This window comes from Anomaloglossus baeobatrachus, chromosome 1 (genome assembly GCF_048569485.1).
Source record: "Anomaloglossus baeobatrachus isolate aAnoBae1 chromosome 1, aAnoBae1.hap1, whole genome shotgun sequence".
NCBI classification, from domain to species: domain Eukaryota; kingdom Metazoa; phylum Chordata; class Amphibia; order Anura; family Aromobatidae; genus Anomaloglossus; species Anomaloglossus baeobatrachus.
Genome location: NC_134353.1, coordinates 506040826 through 506058470, shown reverse-complemented (window position 1 = coordinate 506058470; position 17645 = coordinate 506040826). Strand labels below are relative to the sequence as shown.

At 54.3% G+C, this 17645-nt stretch overlaps 1 protein-coding gene across 3 annotated transcripts in view; it reads right to left on the bottom strand.

Annotated features, from left to right (window-relative positions):
- The window catches only part of SUSD1 (sushi domain containing 1), a 404984-nt gene that overhangs the window by 265775 nt on the left and 121564 nt on the right, over positions 1 to 17645 (bottom strand). The window lies entirely within an intron of this gene.

Genomic DNA, 17645 nt, shown 5'->3' with positions numbered 1-17645 from the left:
GGACTCTCAGTTCTTTTAAACAATTTTTTTTTCAACTTTGATTGAAAATCTATAATTTTTATACAGGTGTAAAATGAATTATTTTCTTTAGAAAATTAATGTGTAATACCTGTTTAGAGGGTTAACCTAGAATTTTTAGCTAAAATGCAACGTAAAAACAGCACCTCTTTCTAGAGGATCTGGCATGTTTATGCAATATATGCACAACCCATTTATTTCACTATATACCATAGTATAGTAAAAAGTCTCAGCAACACCAATTAGTTCCTGCTCCAAACATTGAAGAGAGGAAAATGTCTATTAAAACAGCATGTTATGCTCTATGTATTGTGCCAGGAGGAAAAGCCACTTTTACACGCTGCGATCTCGCTAGCGAGATCGCTAACATGCGTACCAGCCCCCATCATTTGTGTGTCACGGGTAAATCGCTGCCCGCAGCGCACAAAATCGCGTGGACCCGTCACACGTACTTACCTGCCTAGCGACGTCGCTGTGACCGGCGGGTCTAAGGGGGCGGTTTGTTTGGTGTCACAGCGACGTCACTAAGCGGCCGCCCAATAGAAGCGGAGATGAGCGGGACGTAACATCCCGCCCACCTCCTTCCTTCCTCATTGCTGGCAGCCGCAGGTAAGGTGAGGTTCCTCGTTCCTGCGGTGTCACACATAGCGATGTGTGCTGCTGCAGGAACGACGAACAACATCGTACCTGCAGCAGCAACGATAATTGGGAATAGGGGGGCATGTCACCGGTTAGCGATTTTGAACGTTTTTGCAACGATTCAAAATCGCTCATAGGTGTCACACGCAACGACATCGCTAACGCGGCCGGATGTGCGTCACAAATTCCGTGACCCCAACGACATCGCTTTAGCGATGTCGTAGCGTGTAAAGCGGCCTGAAGTGTTGGTCTGTTACACCAATTTGCTCCGCTCCCAATGAGCACTGATTGAGTTACAGCTAAACTACTAAACTACAGGGGCCAACTCATCAGAGTGAGTTACATACTGTATATATATATATATATATATATACAGTGTATATACATACACTTCAGGTCTCAAGCGACCGGATCTTCGTCACCTGTGGCCCTATAAAGCCGTCTGCCACCTAGTCGGGTCTCCCGTGGTCCGAGGGCTCCAATCCTGACCACGCTGCACTTCAGCTCCTGTTATCGACTTCTCCAACTCCGACTTCCACTTCCCACTCCGACTCAACTCAACTCCAACTGAAACTCTCTGAAACTCACTGGTTCCCACACCCTTTCACCTCGAGACCCCTAGGTGGGCATTCCCATCAGCCTGGTCCCACCCACTGGTATGTCTTGGCTGTCATGGGGGGCGACTAGGATTTGTGGCTGGTGTTCCTGTGTGTGGGATGTGTGGTGTTAATTCCCAAGGAGGAGACAATTCCTGTACCCTTGGTGGGGGTACAGTCATCAGAACTGTAGTCCTCATCATTGGCTGAGTGAGTACCACCGTGCCGTGAGGCACAGCGCTGCCCCCGCGACCCTGCACCTCACCAGGCCCCGTAACCTGCCTGCCATCCATCCCTACCCCATCACCGGGCCCCGGGACAACCAACCCCCTACCCACGGAGGGGAGAACTAACATCAAAGCTGCTCCCTGTCATCGCTCCCGGGATCCCCGTCCAGAGCAGCGGGGGTGTCACCAATATCACCACAACCGTGGGTAGCGTCACGGACAATAACCAAATCCCCACAATCCAATCCCCACCCTTTTCACTCACGGGCGAGGAGCACCGCTCGAGTCCCCGGGATCCGGCTCACCGCTCGAGCCACCACCGAGCAGCAGCAGCCGGACCCGAGCAGTGGGAGAGCGCAGCGTCCCCTCCTCTGCCCTCGACAACTTGGCATCACAAACAGGATCTTACCGCTCTGCCATCTGGTAGAGGTGCGCCTTGTTACCGCTGGAGGTGTCCTGCCAAAAATTTGGAGAAGCCGCCATCTTGGGCGCGAAGAATTCCCGCTCGAGCGTCTCCTCGAGTAGTGGAGGCGCGAAGGCCAAAACCCTGCCCCTGTAGAGGAGGAGCCGGAAAGAGACTAAGGGGGACGAAATGGCGACTGGCCGCATGTAGCCCACGGCTATAAAAGGAGGGACGCCAGGACCCTGCGGCCATCTTGTTGCTGGTTCCTGGAAGAGGCTGCCAGAAAGATGTTCATGCCGTCCCGCAGCACCGTAGCCCCCGCGCCTGGAACCGCGGCGTGGGTGGAGATCCGGACCGCACAGCTCCAACAACGGCTGCAGGTCAAGATGCAGCTCCTCTTAGAGGAGTGGGAGGCCGACATGGCGGAGGTTGTAGCGACCGTGCGGAGACGTGAGGAAGAGGGAGCTTCGGAAGGGAGGGTGAGTGACCCACGCCCCTGTGCCCCTAGTGGGTCGGTCATCGCGGCCGAGGGACCCTGTCCACGCCCGCTCACCTTGCTACCTCCCCCGCTACCCGTACTGGCCGCCGCGGCCCCGCCACTAGGCCCCCACAACCGGTAGCTGTACCTTGCATGTCCGCCCAGGCGGATCGACCTGTAGCCGGAGCCCGTGACCGACCGGAAGTGCTACCCTGGAAGGTGCACAAACCTGAGCCGGAGGCATCCCCCGAACAACTTCCTGAGCTGGAGCCGACAGACCGCTCCGTTCAGGAGGCCTGGCGGAAGAGGACCCCTGTGCCCATCCCCCACACCTCGGCTGAGGTTGCGCCGGGTTGCCGCTGCAAGGCAGCACCCCAGGCCAAGTAACCGCGGGACCTTCCACCCAGATCACCAGTGGTGGGCAGTGTCCAGAAGGTCTCGCGAGGCCCGACCCATGCGCTGCAGCTCGCAGCAGCTCCGTATTGGGACAGGGACCCGACACCGCTGGGCCCAGAGATTGCTGAGAGAGAGAGGAAGAAGGCGGAGTTGGTGGCCCGTGCGATCTGGGAGAAAGAGAGCCTCCGTCAAGCGACCTTCCGTGTCCGGGGCCCCCTATATGAAGGGCAGGTGAAGCGGTTTGATGTCCGCCGGGGCTATGGTTTCATTTATGAACCGGGCCTGAAGGCCGAGGTCTTTATAGCCCGGCGGAATGTTAATGCCCACCTGCCGGAGGAGCATCCCGGCCGCAATCTGATGCCCGGAGACCTGGTGCAGTATACCCGGCACTGTGGGGAGAGGGGGTGGTTCGCATTGGATGCGAAACTGAGGGGCAGCCAGGAGGCCCGAGTGTCCACCGCACCTCCTCCCCCAGCCGACTCAGAGGAATCAGAGTGATGGCAGCGGAGTCCCGTTGCAATTGTCCCCCTTTGGGACCACCAGTGTTGAAAGTACCATTTAAAAGAATGATAAGCCAATTAGCAGAAAGAAAGTTACCTGATTGACTAACTGTGATTGAGACCGGTTGTTGCCGGCACCGTTGTCCCCGTGGGGACTGTCTACAAGTGTTGCATAAGGGACTCCTTATGGACAAGCCTGAGAACTAGCAGGGCAACCACGAACTTGTGGCTTGTAAAAAAATGTTGTGTTTATGGCTTTCACCGTTGCCCCCTCCGGAGAGGCAGATTGGAGGAAGGGCCCGCAGTGGAGCAGGCTGGGGCCCAGCCACCACTGGAACCGGTGGCGATCCTCTGGGGGTTTCAGGGGTTGCAAGTAGTGGAAATTCCTTTCCTGATCCAGCAACACGTCCGAGATAGATGTGAATTAAAAATTCATTTTATTGAAAAATTGTTAAAACACCAATCATCAGAATGACATCCAAAAAATTTTTTTCCCTTAAAAAGAAAGCGTCTTACGCGTTTCTGGCCATTGTGGCCCTTAGTCATAGACATATGTTATCCAAATGAAACACATAATATATAGAAAGAAAAAAAAAAAAACCTCTTCACTTCCCAGAATGCTACATCCGGTCAAACATACACAGGTTAACCCAATTATGTCAGCAAGGCAGCAGCCTAATACATTGCAAAAAGGAAATCTTCCTGAATCAATTTAACCCTTTGGGATGTGCCAAATACAATTCATTAAATTCCATAAGATCCCATACAGGTAAAATTTATATCCATTAATCTCCATGGATTGACACTTTTCAAAGAAATGGATCAATTATGAATAATGATTACAAGCATAAGCATACCTGTATGCAATAAATACCGAAAGCATTCAGAACAATAATCAACATATCAATATATATACATTAAATCACCTTTGATATTCATGCCCATTGGCATGCAGGTATTGTATGTCAAAATCCACCTGGCTTTCCTGTCCCGCAGTATCTGAATACGATCTCCACCTCTTCTAGGGGCTGGAATCTGTTCCACAGCATTCACTTTAAAGGAACTAACATCCCCATTGTGATTATATAAAAAATGCTGTGAAGCCCCTGACAAGTTCCTAGAGGCGGGATTCATAATATCATATAAATGTTCCCCAATGCGTCTCCTTAAAGTGCGGCTTGTGGAACCTACATACTGTTTGCGACATTTTTCGCAAGTTATAACATAAACGCAGTGATCTGAACTGCAGTTGATGAAAGAGTTAATTTTATAGCGTTTCCCAGTAGTGGAATTAACACTCTCTTTGGTATTATACATATGAGAGCATGTCCCACATTGCTTTTTGCCGCACTTATAGGAGCCACATGTAGGTAACCAGTTTTTTATTGAACTGCATGCAGGTTTTGCCAGATATGCATCACTAGGAGAGATAAGACTGCCAATTGTAGGGGCACGTCTAGAAACAAATCTACAACCTGTGTCCAGAATATTTTTAAGAGTTTTATCCACAGATAAAATAGGCAAAAACTTACGTACAATCTCAGTAATTTTCCAAAAGCTATTACTATATTGGGTAGAAAATACTGGAACACTGTTCTGATTTGTTTTTTCCATAGGAATTTTCTGCTTCAAATAGTGTGCTCTGGATTCAAGATTTACTTTAGTCTTGGCTCTATTAATCATTGCTCTATCATAACCCCTATTCCGCAGTCTACCATCAATGACCTCGCATTCTCTTATATAGGCTATCTCAGTACTGCAAGATCTCCTGGCCCTAACATATTCCCCCACAGGTATATTCCTTACTATATGCTTAGGATGGTGGCTAGTCGCATAAAGAAGGGAGTTCCCTGATACATCTTTCCTGTAGAGCTCAGAGTTAACTCGTTTGTTCACTGAGTCACCAACAAGAGTGAGATCTAGGAAGGAAATAGACTCCCGCTGGCTACAAGAAACAAATTTCAGATTGAACATGTTAGAATTAATGTACTTAAAAAACTCTGGTATGGCCGCTTCACATCCACGCCATATTATCAAAATATCGTCTATGAAGCGACCATACCAGAATATATCTGAAAGAAAAGGGTTCCAAGAGTTATAAATGAACTGCTTCTCCCACCAATTCATGTAAATATTGGCTAGTGATGGTGAGAATTTTGCCCCCATGCTACAGCCACAGATCTGGATGTAAAACTGATTCAAAAAAATAAAATAATTATTTTTGAGCAAAAAAGAAATTATATCCAAAATAAATTCTTGTAATTCTTCCGAATAGCTTGTACAAACCAGCATCTGTTCCTGTAATGCAATTAAAGCCAAATTGTGGGGTATAGACGAATACAAAGCAGTAACATCACTACTTATCCATGAGTAGCCTTCTTGCCATTCAATTTCCTGCATTACAGTAAGAACATGTTTAGAGTCCCTGATGTATGCTGGAGAGGACTTCATAAGGGGCTGGAGTCTCTCATCCAGCCATGTTCCGATGTTTTCAAACAGGGACCCTATTCCAGACACGATTGGCCTAAAGGGTGGAGGAAAGACACCCTTATGGGTCTTTGGAAGTGCATGGAATAAAGGGATCCTAGATGTTTCAGGCACCATATACTCCAATTGTTTCTCAGTTAATAATCCCATGTCTGCACCTCTCTGCAGTAATAGTTGTAAGTCCGTCCGTATTCCAATAGTTGGATCACTATCAACTTTGCGGTATGTCCGTTCATCATTTAACATAAGCTGTAATCGTCCTTCATAGAGGCCACGGCCCGCAGTGGAGCAGGCTGAGGCCCAGCCACCACTGGAACCGGTGGCGATCCTCTGGGGGTTTCAGGGGTTCCCCATGGACGTGGGTCCCCTGAAAAGGACAGAACCCGCTCGGGTAACTTGTGCTGGACTGGGGTCAAGGGGTGCTGCCTGTTTGCTTAGGGGCAGCATCAGGGCCAGGTTGCTTGGGTGGGAGAGAGCGGAAGCCGTAACCGTTTGCAACGTTAAAGAGTACCTCCCGATGTTGGAAGATGTTATTTTAATTGTAATCTCTGTTTTACCGTTTATCTTTTCAGTTGTGAAAATAAAACCGGTGATGGACGGGCAGCCCGCAGACGGTGTGTATTTTACTAAGGGGGAATGTGGCGCCCTGGACAAGCCAGGGGCCAAAGAGAACAACACCTACACACCACACACTCCCGGTCAGGCACACCGAAGTCAGAGACAAACCCTTGTTGCCTTCCTCCAGGGTCTGATGTCCACTCCACGGGGTGGGCCAGGCGGTTGGCCCCGCCCACCGAGGAGTTCACAGTCCTGGAGGCGGGAAAAGCAGACAGTTCAGTTTGAAAGTGGAAAGTGAGAGGAAGGAAAGTGGTAGTAGAGCAGACTGAAGTTGTTCCGGGTGTGTGGCCGGGACGGATCAGCAAGGTTGGCAGACGGTGGTGACCGTCTGCAGGAGTGGCCTATTGGAGCTAGCCGCAAGGACCGTGGATGGGCGGTGGCCTGGCGGTACCGGACCGGTATGCAAAGAGAAGCCAGCACCATCGGGCAGGGGCTTACAGACCCCGGCAAGGCTAGGAGTCGCCGTGAATTTGCCAAATCCGTTAGCGAAGGGAACCTCCTGGGTTTCCCAGCAGCCAAGTCCCGTCAGAAGGCAACCGTCCAACCGAGAGAGGGAAACACAGTCATCGCCAAGGCTAAAGTTCCCAGGGCCAGAGCCTGTGGGCAAAAGGAGCTCCTTCGGCAACCATCCAAGCTGGGGAGCGGGTTACCGGTGGGAACCCATTGGGACCGTTTACAGTACACAGGTGCAGGGAAAGGCAGTCACCATCAACCTGCCGGGAGAAACAACACCGCAGCCGTCTGTGGGACCCGTCCATCCAGCCATGTGTTTTACCGAGAACTGTGTCCTCATCATTGGCTGAGTGAGTACCACCGTGCCGTGCGGCACAGCGCTGCCCCCGTGACCCTGCACCTCACCAGGCCCCGTAACCCGCCTGCCATCCACTCCTACCCCATCACCGGGCCCCGGGACAACCAACCCCCTACCCACGGAGCGGAGAACTAACAACAAAGCTGCTCCCTGTCACCGCTCCCGGGATCCCCGTCCAGAGCAGCGGTGGTGTCACCAATATCACCACAACCGTGGGTGGCGTCACGGACAATAACCAAATCCCCACAATCCAATCCCCACCCTTTTCACTCATGGGCGAGGAGCGCCGCTCGAGTCCCCGGGATCCAGCTTACCACTCAAGCCACCACCGAGCAGCAGCAGCAGCCGGACCCGAGCAGTGGGAGAGCGCAGCGTCCCCTCCTCCGCCCGCGACACATGCGCGTGATGTCACTAGTGACATGGCCGCCGCTGATTGACCATCAATGACATCATTGGTGATGCGGCGGTCCGGCATTGGTCTATGGTGACGTTATTGGTGACATGGCGGCCGCTGATTGGCCGTCGATGACATCATTGGTGATGTGGTGGTCCCGCATTGGCCGCTGCCGACGATATTGTCATCTGGTGCTTGGCTTGAGGCAGGGCTTAGTCTTTTGAAGATCCTGAATGACGCACATGGCTGCACGTGCATCACAAGAGCTTAATGGCATCATACATAGCAGTGCAGCTATACTGCAGCTTAGCACCATTGATATCTGGAAGTGGTAGGCAGGGTTAGGCAGCGGTACCTGTCACGCCAAGATTTGTGGTAAGGTACAGTGAGGATCAGTCACTCTGCTTCTGCTCTACTACTCCAGTCCTTCCGTAGCAGCTAAGTGGTGTTAACCGAGCTGCACCTCCTGTCCTGATGTGCTCCATATGTGCACGGATAGTCACCCTCAGGACTCTCTGTGCTGCTAACAGGAGAAGTCCTGCTCTCAGCGTATGTGCAGCTAACACTGCCGATTGTGTTTTTTATTTTTCTTGTTTTTTTTAAGCTATGCCATCCAGCTGCTTGTCCATCTGTGGCTTTACCGCCTGTCCAGAGGACCTCGGGAGACGTTTCGGCTCTAAACGTCCTCCCGCATAACAACACATCACCCTGAAAACAACGTCTCCACCATAAAACATGGAGGTGGCAGCATCATGCTGCACAGGTCACTGTGTGGTGTGTGCTGGCTCCAGGAGTGATGATGTCACTGTGCTCTCTGACCCAGGACCACTGTCCTCTTATGGGTTACAACAGTCATGTGACTTCAGCAGAGTGTCATCAGAAAAACATATTATGATACATGGCTCAAGTCACCTGACGGCTGCAGCCTATTACAGAACAGTCCTCGGCTAGAGAGCACAGTGACATCATCACTCCTTGTGCCAGCGCACACCACAGAGCGGGCTCTGCTGGATGCTGATGAGAGACAGCAGGTGAGGTACCATTCATTTTTCTGTATCACTTTATTACTTTTGTTGGGGGGGTTCATTTCCTTTTTACATTTATTACTTTCCTGCAATGCTCTTCCCCGGTGTGGCGCCCTGGACAAGCCAGAGGCCACAGAGAACAACACCACCACACCCCACACTCCCGGTCAGGCACACCGAAGTCAGACACAAACCCTTGTTGCCTTCCTCCAGGGGCTGATGTTCACACCAGGGGGGTGGGCCAGGCGGTTGGCCCCGCCCACTGAGGAGTTAACAGTCCTGGAGGCGGGAAAGGCAGAGAGATCAGTTTTGGAGGTGAAAGTGGAAGGAAGGAAAGTAGTAGTGGAGCAACTAACTGACAGTGTCCGGGTGTGTGGCCCGGGCGGTACAGCAAGGTTGGCAGACGGTGGTGACCGTCTGCAGGAGTGGTCTATCGGAGTTTACCGTAAGGACCGTGGACGGGCGGTGGCCCGGCGGTACCGGACCGGTACACAAAGAGAAGTCAGCAGCACCATCTGGCAGGGGCTTACGGACCCGGCAAGGCTAGGAGTCGCCGTGAATTTGCCAAATCCGTCAGTGAAGGGAACCTCCTGGGTTTCCCAGCAGCCAAGTCCCGACAGAAGGCAACAGTCCAACCATGAGAGGGAAACACAGCCACCGCCAAGGCTACCGTTCCCAGGGCCAGAGCCTGCGGGCAAAAGGGGCTCCTCCAGCCCATATCTAAGCTGGGGAGCGGGTTACCGGTGGGAACCCATTGGAACCGTTTACCGTACATAGGTGCAGGGAAAGGCAGTCACCATCAACCTGCCGGGAGAATCAACACCGCAGCTGTCTGTGGGACCCGTCCATCCAGCCGTGTGTTTTACCGAGAACTGTGTCCTCATCATTGGCTGAGTGAGTACCTCCGTGCCGTGCGGCACAGCGCTGCCCCCGCGACCCTGCACCTCACCAGGCCCCGTAACCCGCCTGCCATCCACTCCTACCCCATCACCGGGCCCTGGGACAACCAACCCCCTACCCACGGAGCGGAGAACTAACAACAAAGCTGCTCCCTGTCACCGCTCCCGGGATCCCCGTCCAGAGCAGCGGTGGTGTCACCAATATCACCACAACCGTGGGTGGCGTCACGGACAATAACCAAATCCCCACCATCCAATCCCCAGCCCCTTTTCACTCACAGGCGAGGAGCGCCGCTCGAGTCCCCGGGATCCGGCCCACCGCTCGAGCCACCACCAAGCAGTAGCGGCAGCCGCAGCGGCAGCCGCAGCAGCAGCGGCCGGACCCGAGCAGTGGGAGAGCGCAGCGTCCCCTCCTCCGCCCGCGACACCGGCGCCGTACTGTCTATTGTTATCTATAGTTCCATCTTGCGAGGGGCAGCTAGATGTATAGTACGGCCCTGCGCACTGCATCTTCTGATGCCTGGGAGCTGTACAACATAGTGACAAGCTTATCATCTATACTGTGTCCTGACAGCTGCTGCTCAGCATCAGGACCTCATTATACAGCCTGAAAGTGACACCAAGCCACTGACATAGTCCTGATGGTGGACAGCAGAGCCGGTCAGGACACAGTACAGTAGCGGTGTTGCCACCCAGAAGTGTTCCCTTAGCCAACAATATAGCACTTGTGAGTTTTTTACTACACCACAATACCAGTAGTAGTAGTTGCTGTGTAGTTACACACTACACAGCAACACAAAACCTCATCCCTGATCGCATGTGTGACGCCCTGACAAAATCAGGTTGTCACAGGAGACTGCATCCATCTTTCAGATGCAGGACTCTCTCCTCCTTGTCCTACCACCAAAACCCCACACAGGTACAAACACCAGCCACAAAGCCTAGTCACCCCCCCAGGACAATAGGGACACACCAGTGGGTGGGGCCAGGCAGATGGTGACGCCCAACTAGGGGTCCTGAGGTGTCAGAACACGTCAGTAGAGTGGTGGAGACAGTCTGAGTCAGACAGTTGAGTCTGGATAGTGGAAGTGAGAGGAGTGAAGTGGACGTCGGGGGTTGTAGCTCCCAGACTACCGGACTACCTGAGCTGACTAGGTGGCAGACGGCAGAGCAGGGCCACAGGCGACGGAGATCCGGTCGCAGGAGACCTTAAGTGGACCAGGGCAGGGTTGTAGCCCGCTGGTGCCGACAGCGGGAATCCGGTCCGGAGGCCGCGCATAGTCGTGGTACCTGGACCCTAGGGTGAGGACAGCTTCAAGCACCTTTCCAATCAACCAGCAGGGGACAAAATTGCACGCCTTGTCCCACTAGTAGCCCAGATAGAGTGAGACGGAAGCCAAACGCGGGGGATAGGGCGTCTGCAAGTGCCTGCAAAAATCCCAAGGGTCAGATCTCGCGGGCCACAGTTTCCACAGCAAAGACACCAGGAGTGGACTTTTCCTGTTCCATGCGGACTAGTCAACACACGAGACACCAAACTAGAGTGCAAGAGGAAAAGCCCCTGTTCTGTCTGTTGCGGACGGGGGCCGGACCACTGCAAGGGGGTGCTCGGTTCCGGGTTCGTTACTGTGGCTCGAGTGGTAGCCGGACCCGGGCTCGTGCGGCCGTCCATCATCACAACCGTAGAAAGGGTGTATTTACAGGGGAAAAGTTTGTCAGTGACGCCACCCGTGGGTTGCGGTGAGAGTTGGTAGCACCGCCGCTGCCTGGATATGAGTCGCCCAGGGCTGATGGAGTGGGGCAGCAGGATGGTATCCCCTCCACGGGTAGAGGAGGTGTTGTCCCGGGGCCCAGGTGTACGGGCAAATATGCTGCGGAGAGTGTCATGCAGGGCTGGACCGGGCAAGAATGGTGTATTCACACTTCCAAAGAAATTCACACAGAGTGCAGTGGTAAACCAAATTGCCAGTGACCGGTAACCTCCGGTGGGTGTATTCGCGTCCCACACCCTGGTACAGCAAACAGGGGTCCCTTCCTCCTGCACTCATTGTTTGTGTCTTCAACAGGACAACTCCGCTTGAAACGGGAAAGTCCACTCCCGGTAACTTTATATGTTGGGAGCTTTGGCCCGCGAAATCTGACCCGTGGGATCTCTGTGGGTTCTGGCGGACACCCTATCCCCCGCGTTGGGCTTCCATTTCGCTCTCTGAGCTTGTTGGTGGGACAAGACGTGGAATCTTGTCCCCGGCTGGCTAATTGACAAGGGGCTTGAAACCTTCCTTGCTCTAGGGTACAGGCACCCTGACTGTACACAGCCTCAGGACAGGATTCCTGCTGTCGGCACTGGCGGGCTACAACCCTGCCCTGGTCCACTTAAGGTCTTCCACGACCGGATCTCCATCGCCTGTGGTCCTGTCTAACATTTGCCACCTAGTCAGTAGTCCGGTAGTCCAGGGACCCCAATCCCTGACTTCGCTGTCACTCCACACTCCTCTCACTTCAACTGTCAGCACTCCACTCTCTTGTTCTCTCCCAGAACACCTCAGGACCCCTAGGTGGGCGCTCCCATCCGCCTGGTCCCACCCACTGGTGTGTCCCTATTGTCATGGGGGGTGACTAGGCTTTGCTGGCCGGTGTTATGTACCTGGGTATGGGTTTGTGTTGGTATGCCAAGGAGGATGGACTCTGTGACAACCTTGTTTTGCCAGGGCGTCACACTCCCCCCTTGGTGGAATACAGCCCATCCTCGGGCTGTCCGGCCACTGACGTTTATTGAAACTACTTCTGCAAAAGGTAAAAAACGGTAAAACACATAATAAAACATGAACATTTCTTCCCTTTAGGGAGGCACATTCCTTAAACATTGCAAACAATATCTCCTTCTCCATTCAACCCGCCACCCAAAACACCTCAACCCGTGGTGCCACCGCTAGTCCTGGTGTCACACCACCCCAAGTTCCGGTTGATGACCCTGATGATGGTATTGAAGTCCCACCAGTCCACCCCAAAGAGTCCCAAAGTTCTGGAACCCTCTGGTTTTGCTGGTGACTGGGCCTCGGCCGACTCTACCGCAGGCCCTTCCTCCAAACAGTCCTCTCCAGCGGGTGTTGCAGTTCTGGTGGTGGGATAACAAGAAGGTAGATGTGGGTTATGTACAGTGACCCAAGAGAGTTTTTGGGTGGCCTCTACCAGTCCAGAGGCCTTGGTCCATCAACAATAAACAGGGGGAAGCTGTTTTTTTTTTTTAAACTGAAAAAAAGGGGGGTAGCCGGAATCCGCTACTTACTTATTCTTTTTTATGCAGGTGACAGTGGCGAGGCATGGCTGCTCGTTGACCACGATCCACTTCTTCACATCACACATCAAGGGCAAACCACCCCCGCTCTCCAAAATGCCTGGTGTAACTGACCATATCTCCGGGTTCCAGATTCCTGTCTGGATGGCCAGTTGGCAGGTGAGGGAGTATATCCCTCCGGGACACAAATATCTCGGCGTCCAGACCCGGCTCGTATATAAATCCTCATCCTTTTTGGGAATCGAAATGGCGGACCTGCCCTCGGTAAGTCGGGCCCTGGACCCGGAAGGTAGCCTGCCGCAGGCAGTCTTTCTCTTTATAAGTGCGGGCAAGCACATCTGCTTTGCGTTTCTCTCTGGCAGCTATATCCCGGCATAGCTGCTGCTGCTGCCGCTCCCAGTATGGGGCATGGGTTTCGTGCTCCGCCTCCTGCTCAGGAGCCAGGCCCTCTCAGATGCCCTTGGCGCCGACTACAACCGGCATCACATACTGCCGTGGGCCCCACTGATCAGTGGCCTGCTCCACTTCCCTGCAGGTGCACTCTGGCTGCTCCTCAGCCAGGTCGGGGTATTTGGGAGCGGTTGGTGCTGCAATTGGGGTAGATTTTAGGTCGGGTGCCGCCTCCATTGCGGCCGGGCGGATAGCCGGAGCCAATGTCTTCACCGGTGCGGCTGGACTCAGGGCCGGGGAAGATGTCATCAGTGTTGCGGCCTGGCTTGGGGCCAGACAAGATGTCATCGGGGTTGTGGCCTGCCTCGGGACCGAGGCGGGTGCCGAGGTGGTGAATGCAAGGCCCGAGGTCCCAGTTACTTGGTCCTCCTCCGCAGATGATACAGGTTCCGCTGCCACCGGTCAAGGCAATGGGTCGGTCAGGGCGTTGGCTGCGGACACAGGCATCGAGGGAGGTGACGTGGCGGACGGGGACAATCCGAACCCCTCAGCCGGGCAGGCCGATTCCTGGGGAACATAGGGGCGTGGGTCTCTGCTTACCCGCTCCTCCAAGGCCATCTCCACTTCGCGCACCCGGACAGCTGCAGCCAGACCCTTTATCTTCGTCGTCCACCTCGCCAATATGAAGTGGGCTTGGGCCTGGATCCTCCGGCACATCCTCTCTGTCTGTTCCTCAATCCACTCTGTGGTTCTGGGAACGGAGATCTCCGCACGCTACTTGCCAGGCTACTGGGACATCTTGCCGCATTGGTGTCCAGGAACAGGTTTCTGAGGAGTCCTGGTGTCCCTGCACTTTATCTTCTCTGATCGCATGCCGCTTTTTCCTGCCCTCCCCCTTGGTTTTCGACAGCAATCTCGCGAGACCCACTGTCCTTTTCAACTTCCTGCTCTGCGGGTCACGGTGTTCCGCCCGCGTTCTTAGGGGGCGGCGCCTCAGATTTTGCGCTCTTTTCAGGGGAAGAAGATGGTGAAGCTGCTGTTTTTGGCACCAGGAATGGTGGGCAAGATGGCGGCAGTCCAAAAATGTCAGCGTTTCACGGGTTAACAGTCCAGGAAAGGCGCACTTCACCCAGGTTAGTGGATGGGGTAAGTATCCTGTTTGTGACGCCAAGTTCGGGTTGATGCAGACGGGGGTCAGACCACTGCAAGGGGGTGCTTGGATCCGGGTTCGTTACTGTGGCTTGAGTGGTAGCTAGACCCGGGCTTGTGCGGCCGTCCGTCCTCACAACCGTAGAAAGGATGTATTTACAGGAGAAAAGTTTGTCAGTGACGCCACCCGTGGGTTGCGGTGAGAGTTGGTAGCACCGCCGCTGCCCGGATATGGGACGCCCGGGGCTGATGGAGTGGGGCAGCAGGATGGTATCCCCTCCACGGGTAGGGTGTTGTCCCAGGGCCCAGGTGTACGGGCAAATATGCTGCAGAGAGTGTCATGCAGGGCTGGACCAGGCAAGAATGGTGGACTCACACTTCCAAAGAAATTCACACAGAGTCCAGTGTTAAACCAAATTGCCAGTGACCGGTAATCTCCGGCGGGGGTATTCGGGTCCCACACCCTGGTACAGCAAACAGGGGTCCCTTCCTCCTGTACTTAGTGTTTGTGTCTTCAACAGTACAACTCCGCTTGAAACGAGGGAAGTCCACTCCCGGTAACGTTGTATGTTGGGAGCTGTGGCCTGCGAAATCTGACCCGTGGGATCTCTGTGGGTTCTGGCGGACACCCTATCCCCCGCGTTGGGCTTCCGTTTCACTCTCTGGGTTTGCTGGTGGGACAAGACGTGGAATCATGTTCCCGGCTGGCTAATTGAAAAGGATCTTGAAACCTTACTCGCCCTAGGGTCCAGGCACCCCGACTGTGCACGGCCTCTGGACTAGATTCCCGCTGTTTGCACCGGCAGGATACAACCCTGCCCCGGTCCGCTTAAGGTCTCCCGAGACCAGATCTCCATCGCCTGTGGTCCTGTCTGCCACCTAGTCAGTAGTCCGGTTGTCCAGGGGGCCACCAACCCTTCACTCCGCTGTCACTCCACACTTCTCACACTTCAACTGTCAGCACTCCACTCTCTTGTTCCCTCCCAGAACACCTCAGGACCTCTAGGTGGGCGCTCCCATCCGCCTGGTCCTGCCCACTGGTGTGTCCCTATTGTCATGGGGGTGACTAGGCTTTGCTGGCCGGTGTTATGTACCTGGGTGTGGGTTTGTGTTAGTATGCCAAGGAGGATGGAGTCCTGCACCTGGAAAATGTGTGCAGTCTCTGTGACAACCTGGTTTTGCCAGAGCGTCACATGTTCACCTGTGTGCAGGACCCGAGCACACCCCTCCGGAGTCTACCGGTATCCGGCACTTGGTTTACTATCTGGACTCTGTGTGATTTATTCAAAAACAGTGAGTACACCGGTATCATCTGCTCCACCTATACCTGGGCCCCGGGACTACACCTCCCCTACCCGTGGAATGGATACCATCCTGCTGCCCCGTTCCATCAGTCCTGGGCATCCTATACAAAGGCAGCGGCGGTGTTACCAACCATCACCGCAACCCACTGGTGGCGTCACTGACAAACTCTCCCCTGTAAATAACTCCCTTATACAGTTGTGGGCGGCGCACTGCTGTACGAGCCCCGGATGCGGCTGCCACTCGAGCCACAGCCATGATTCCGGATCCGAGCGTCTCGAGTAGCCCCCCTGCCGTGGTCTGTGCCCCCGCCCGCAACAAATCATGGCACCACGAACAGGATACTTACCCCATCCACTAACCTGGGTGAAGTGCACCTTTCCTGGACTGTTAACCCATGAAACGCTGATATTTTTCGGACAGCCGCCATCTTGCCCGCCATTTTGGCGCCAAAAACAACAACTTCACCATCTTCATCCCCGAAAAGAGCGCGAGTCTGAAGCTCCGCCCACCTTCCTAGGAACGAAGCCGGAGATTGCTGTTCACAAACCAAGGGGCAAGGTGAGGGAGTGGCATGTGACCAGAGCTGATAAAGTGCAGGGACGCCAGGACTCTGCCGAAACCCGTTCCTGGACACCAACGCGGCAAGATGTCATAGCAGCCTGGCAGGCAGCGTCCAGAGAGTCCCGTCCACGGAACTGCTGATTGGATCGAGGAGCTGACGGAGAGGATGTGTCGGATAATTTAGGCCCAAGCCACTTCATGCTGGACGTCGGAAATGAAGGGCCTGGCTGCAGCTGTCCGGGCACGCGAAGTGTAGATAGCCTCGGAGGAGCGGGTAAGCAGAGACCCACGCCCCTATGTTCTCCAGGAACCGGCCTGCCCGGCTGAGGGGTCCGGTCTGCTCCCATCCGCCACGCCGTCTCCCTCGTCACCCATGTCCACAGCCAACGCCCCGACCGACCCGTTGCCTCAGTTCGTGGCAGCGGAACCCGTACCATCTGCGCGGAGGACCCAGTCAATAGGTCCTCAGGCCTCACCGTTACCATCGCTCCAGGACCGCTGATGACATCAGACCCGGCCCTGAACCAGGCCGCACCGCCAATGACAACCATCCCAGCCCCAAGCCAGGCCGCAGCCCCGATGACGTCTGATCCATCCCTGAACCCGGCCGCTACGGTGGCGGCACCCGTCCTTGTTTGTACACCAGGTGCAGCACCAACAACTCTCAAGCACCCCGCCCCGGCTGAGGAGCAGCCGGAGTGTTCCTGCAGGGAAGCGGAGCAGGCCACTGACTGATGGGGCCCACGGCAACCTGCGAGGCCGGTCGTAGCCGGCGCCGAGGGAATCCAAGTGGGCCTGGCTCCTGAGCAGGAGGAGGAGCACGGGAACCGTGCCCCATACTGGGAACGGCAGCAGCTCTGCAGAGAAATAGCTGCACGGGAAAAGAAAAAGGCGGATGTGATTGCCCGGACATACCGGGAAAAGGACTGTCTCTGGCAAGCTACTTTCCGGGTCAGGGGCCCGACGTACCAAAGACAGGTCCACCGGGCAGGCCTGGATACCTGCTTTATCAGGGAAGTGGTTTATCTTTTTCCTTCCTAATTATCTATTAATTTGATTAGGATAGATGCTATCTGATATGTCTACCTAAAATGATCCTGGAGTGGTGATCTATACTTTATTTTCTGGAAAACCTTCAGAGAGTGTGTCGGGAGCATACTGATATGAGCTCTTTGACATATCATATGGATTTTACTCTTAGGCTACTTTCACACTTGCGTTTTTTTCCTTCAGTCGCAATCCGCCGTTTTGGAAAACAGCGGAATCCGTTAACGGATTCCGCTGCTTCCCATAGACTTGTATGGACGACGGATTGCGACTGATGGACCTGCGTTGCTTCCGCTGGCCGATGCTACGTTGCTTCCGCCGGGCGGCACGAACGCAGCATGTAACGTTTTTCGACCAGCGTAATGCTTAGGATTTCGCTGCGCATGCTCTCTCTGGTTCCCTGCACA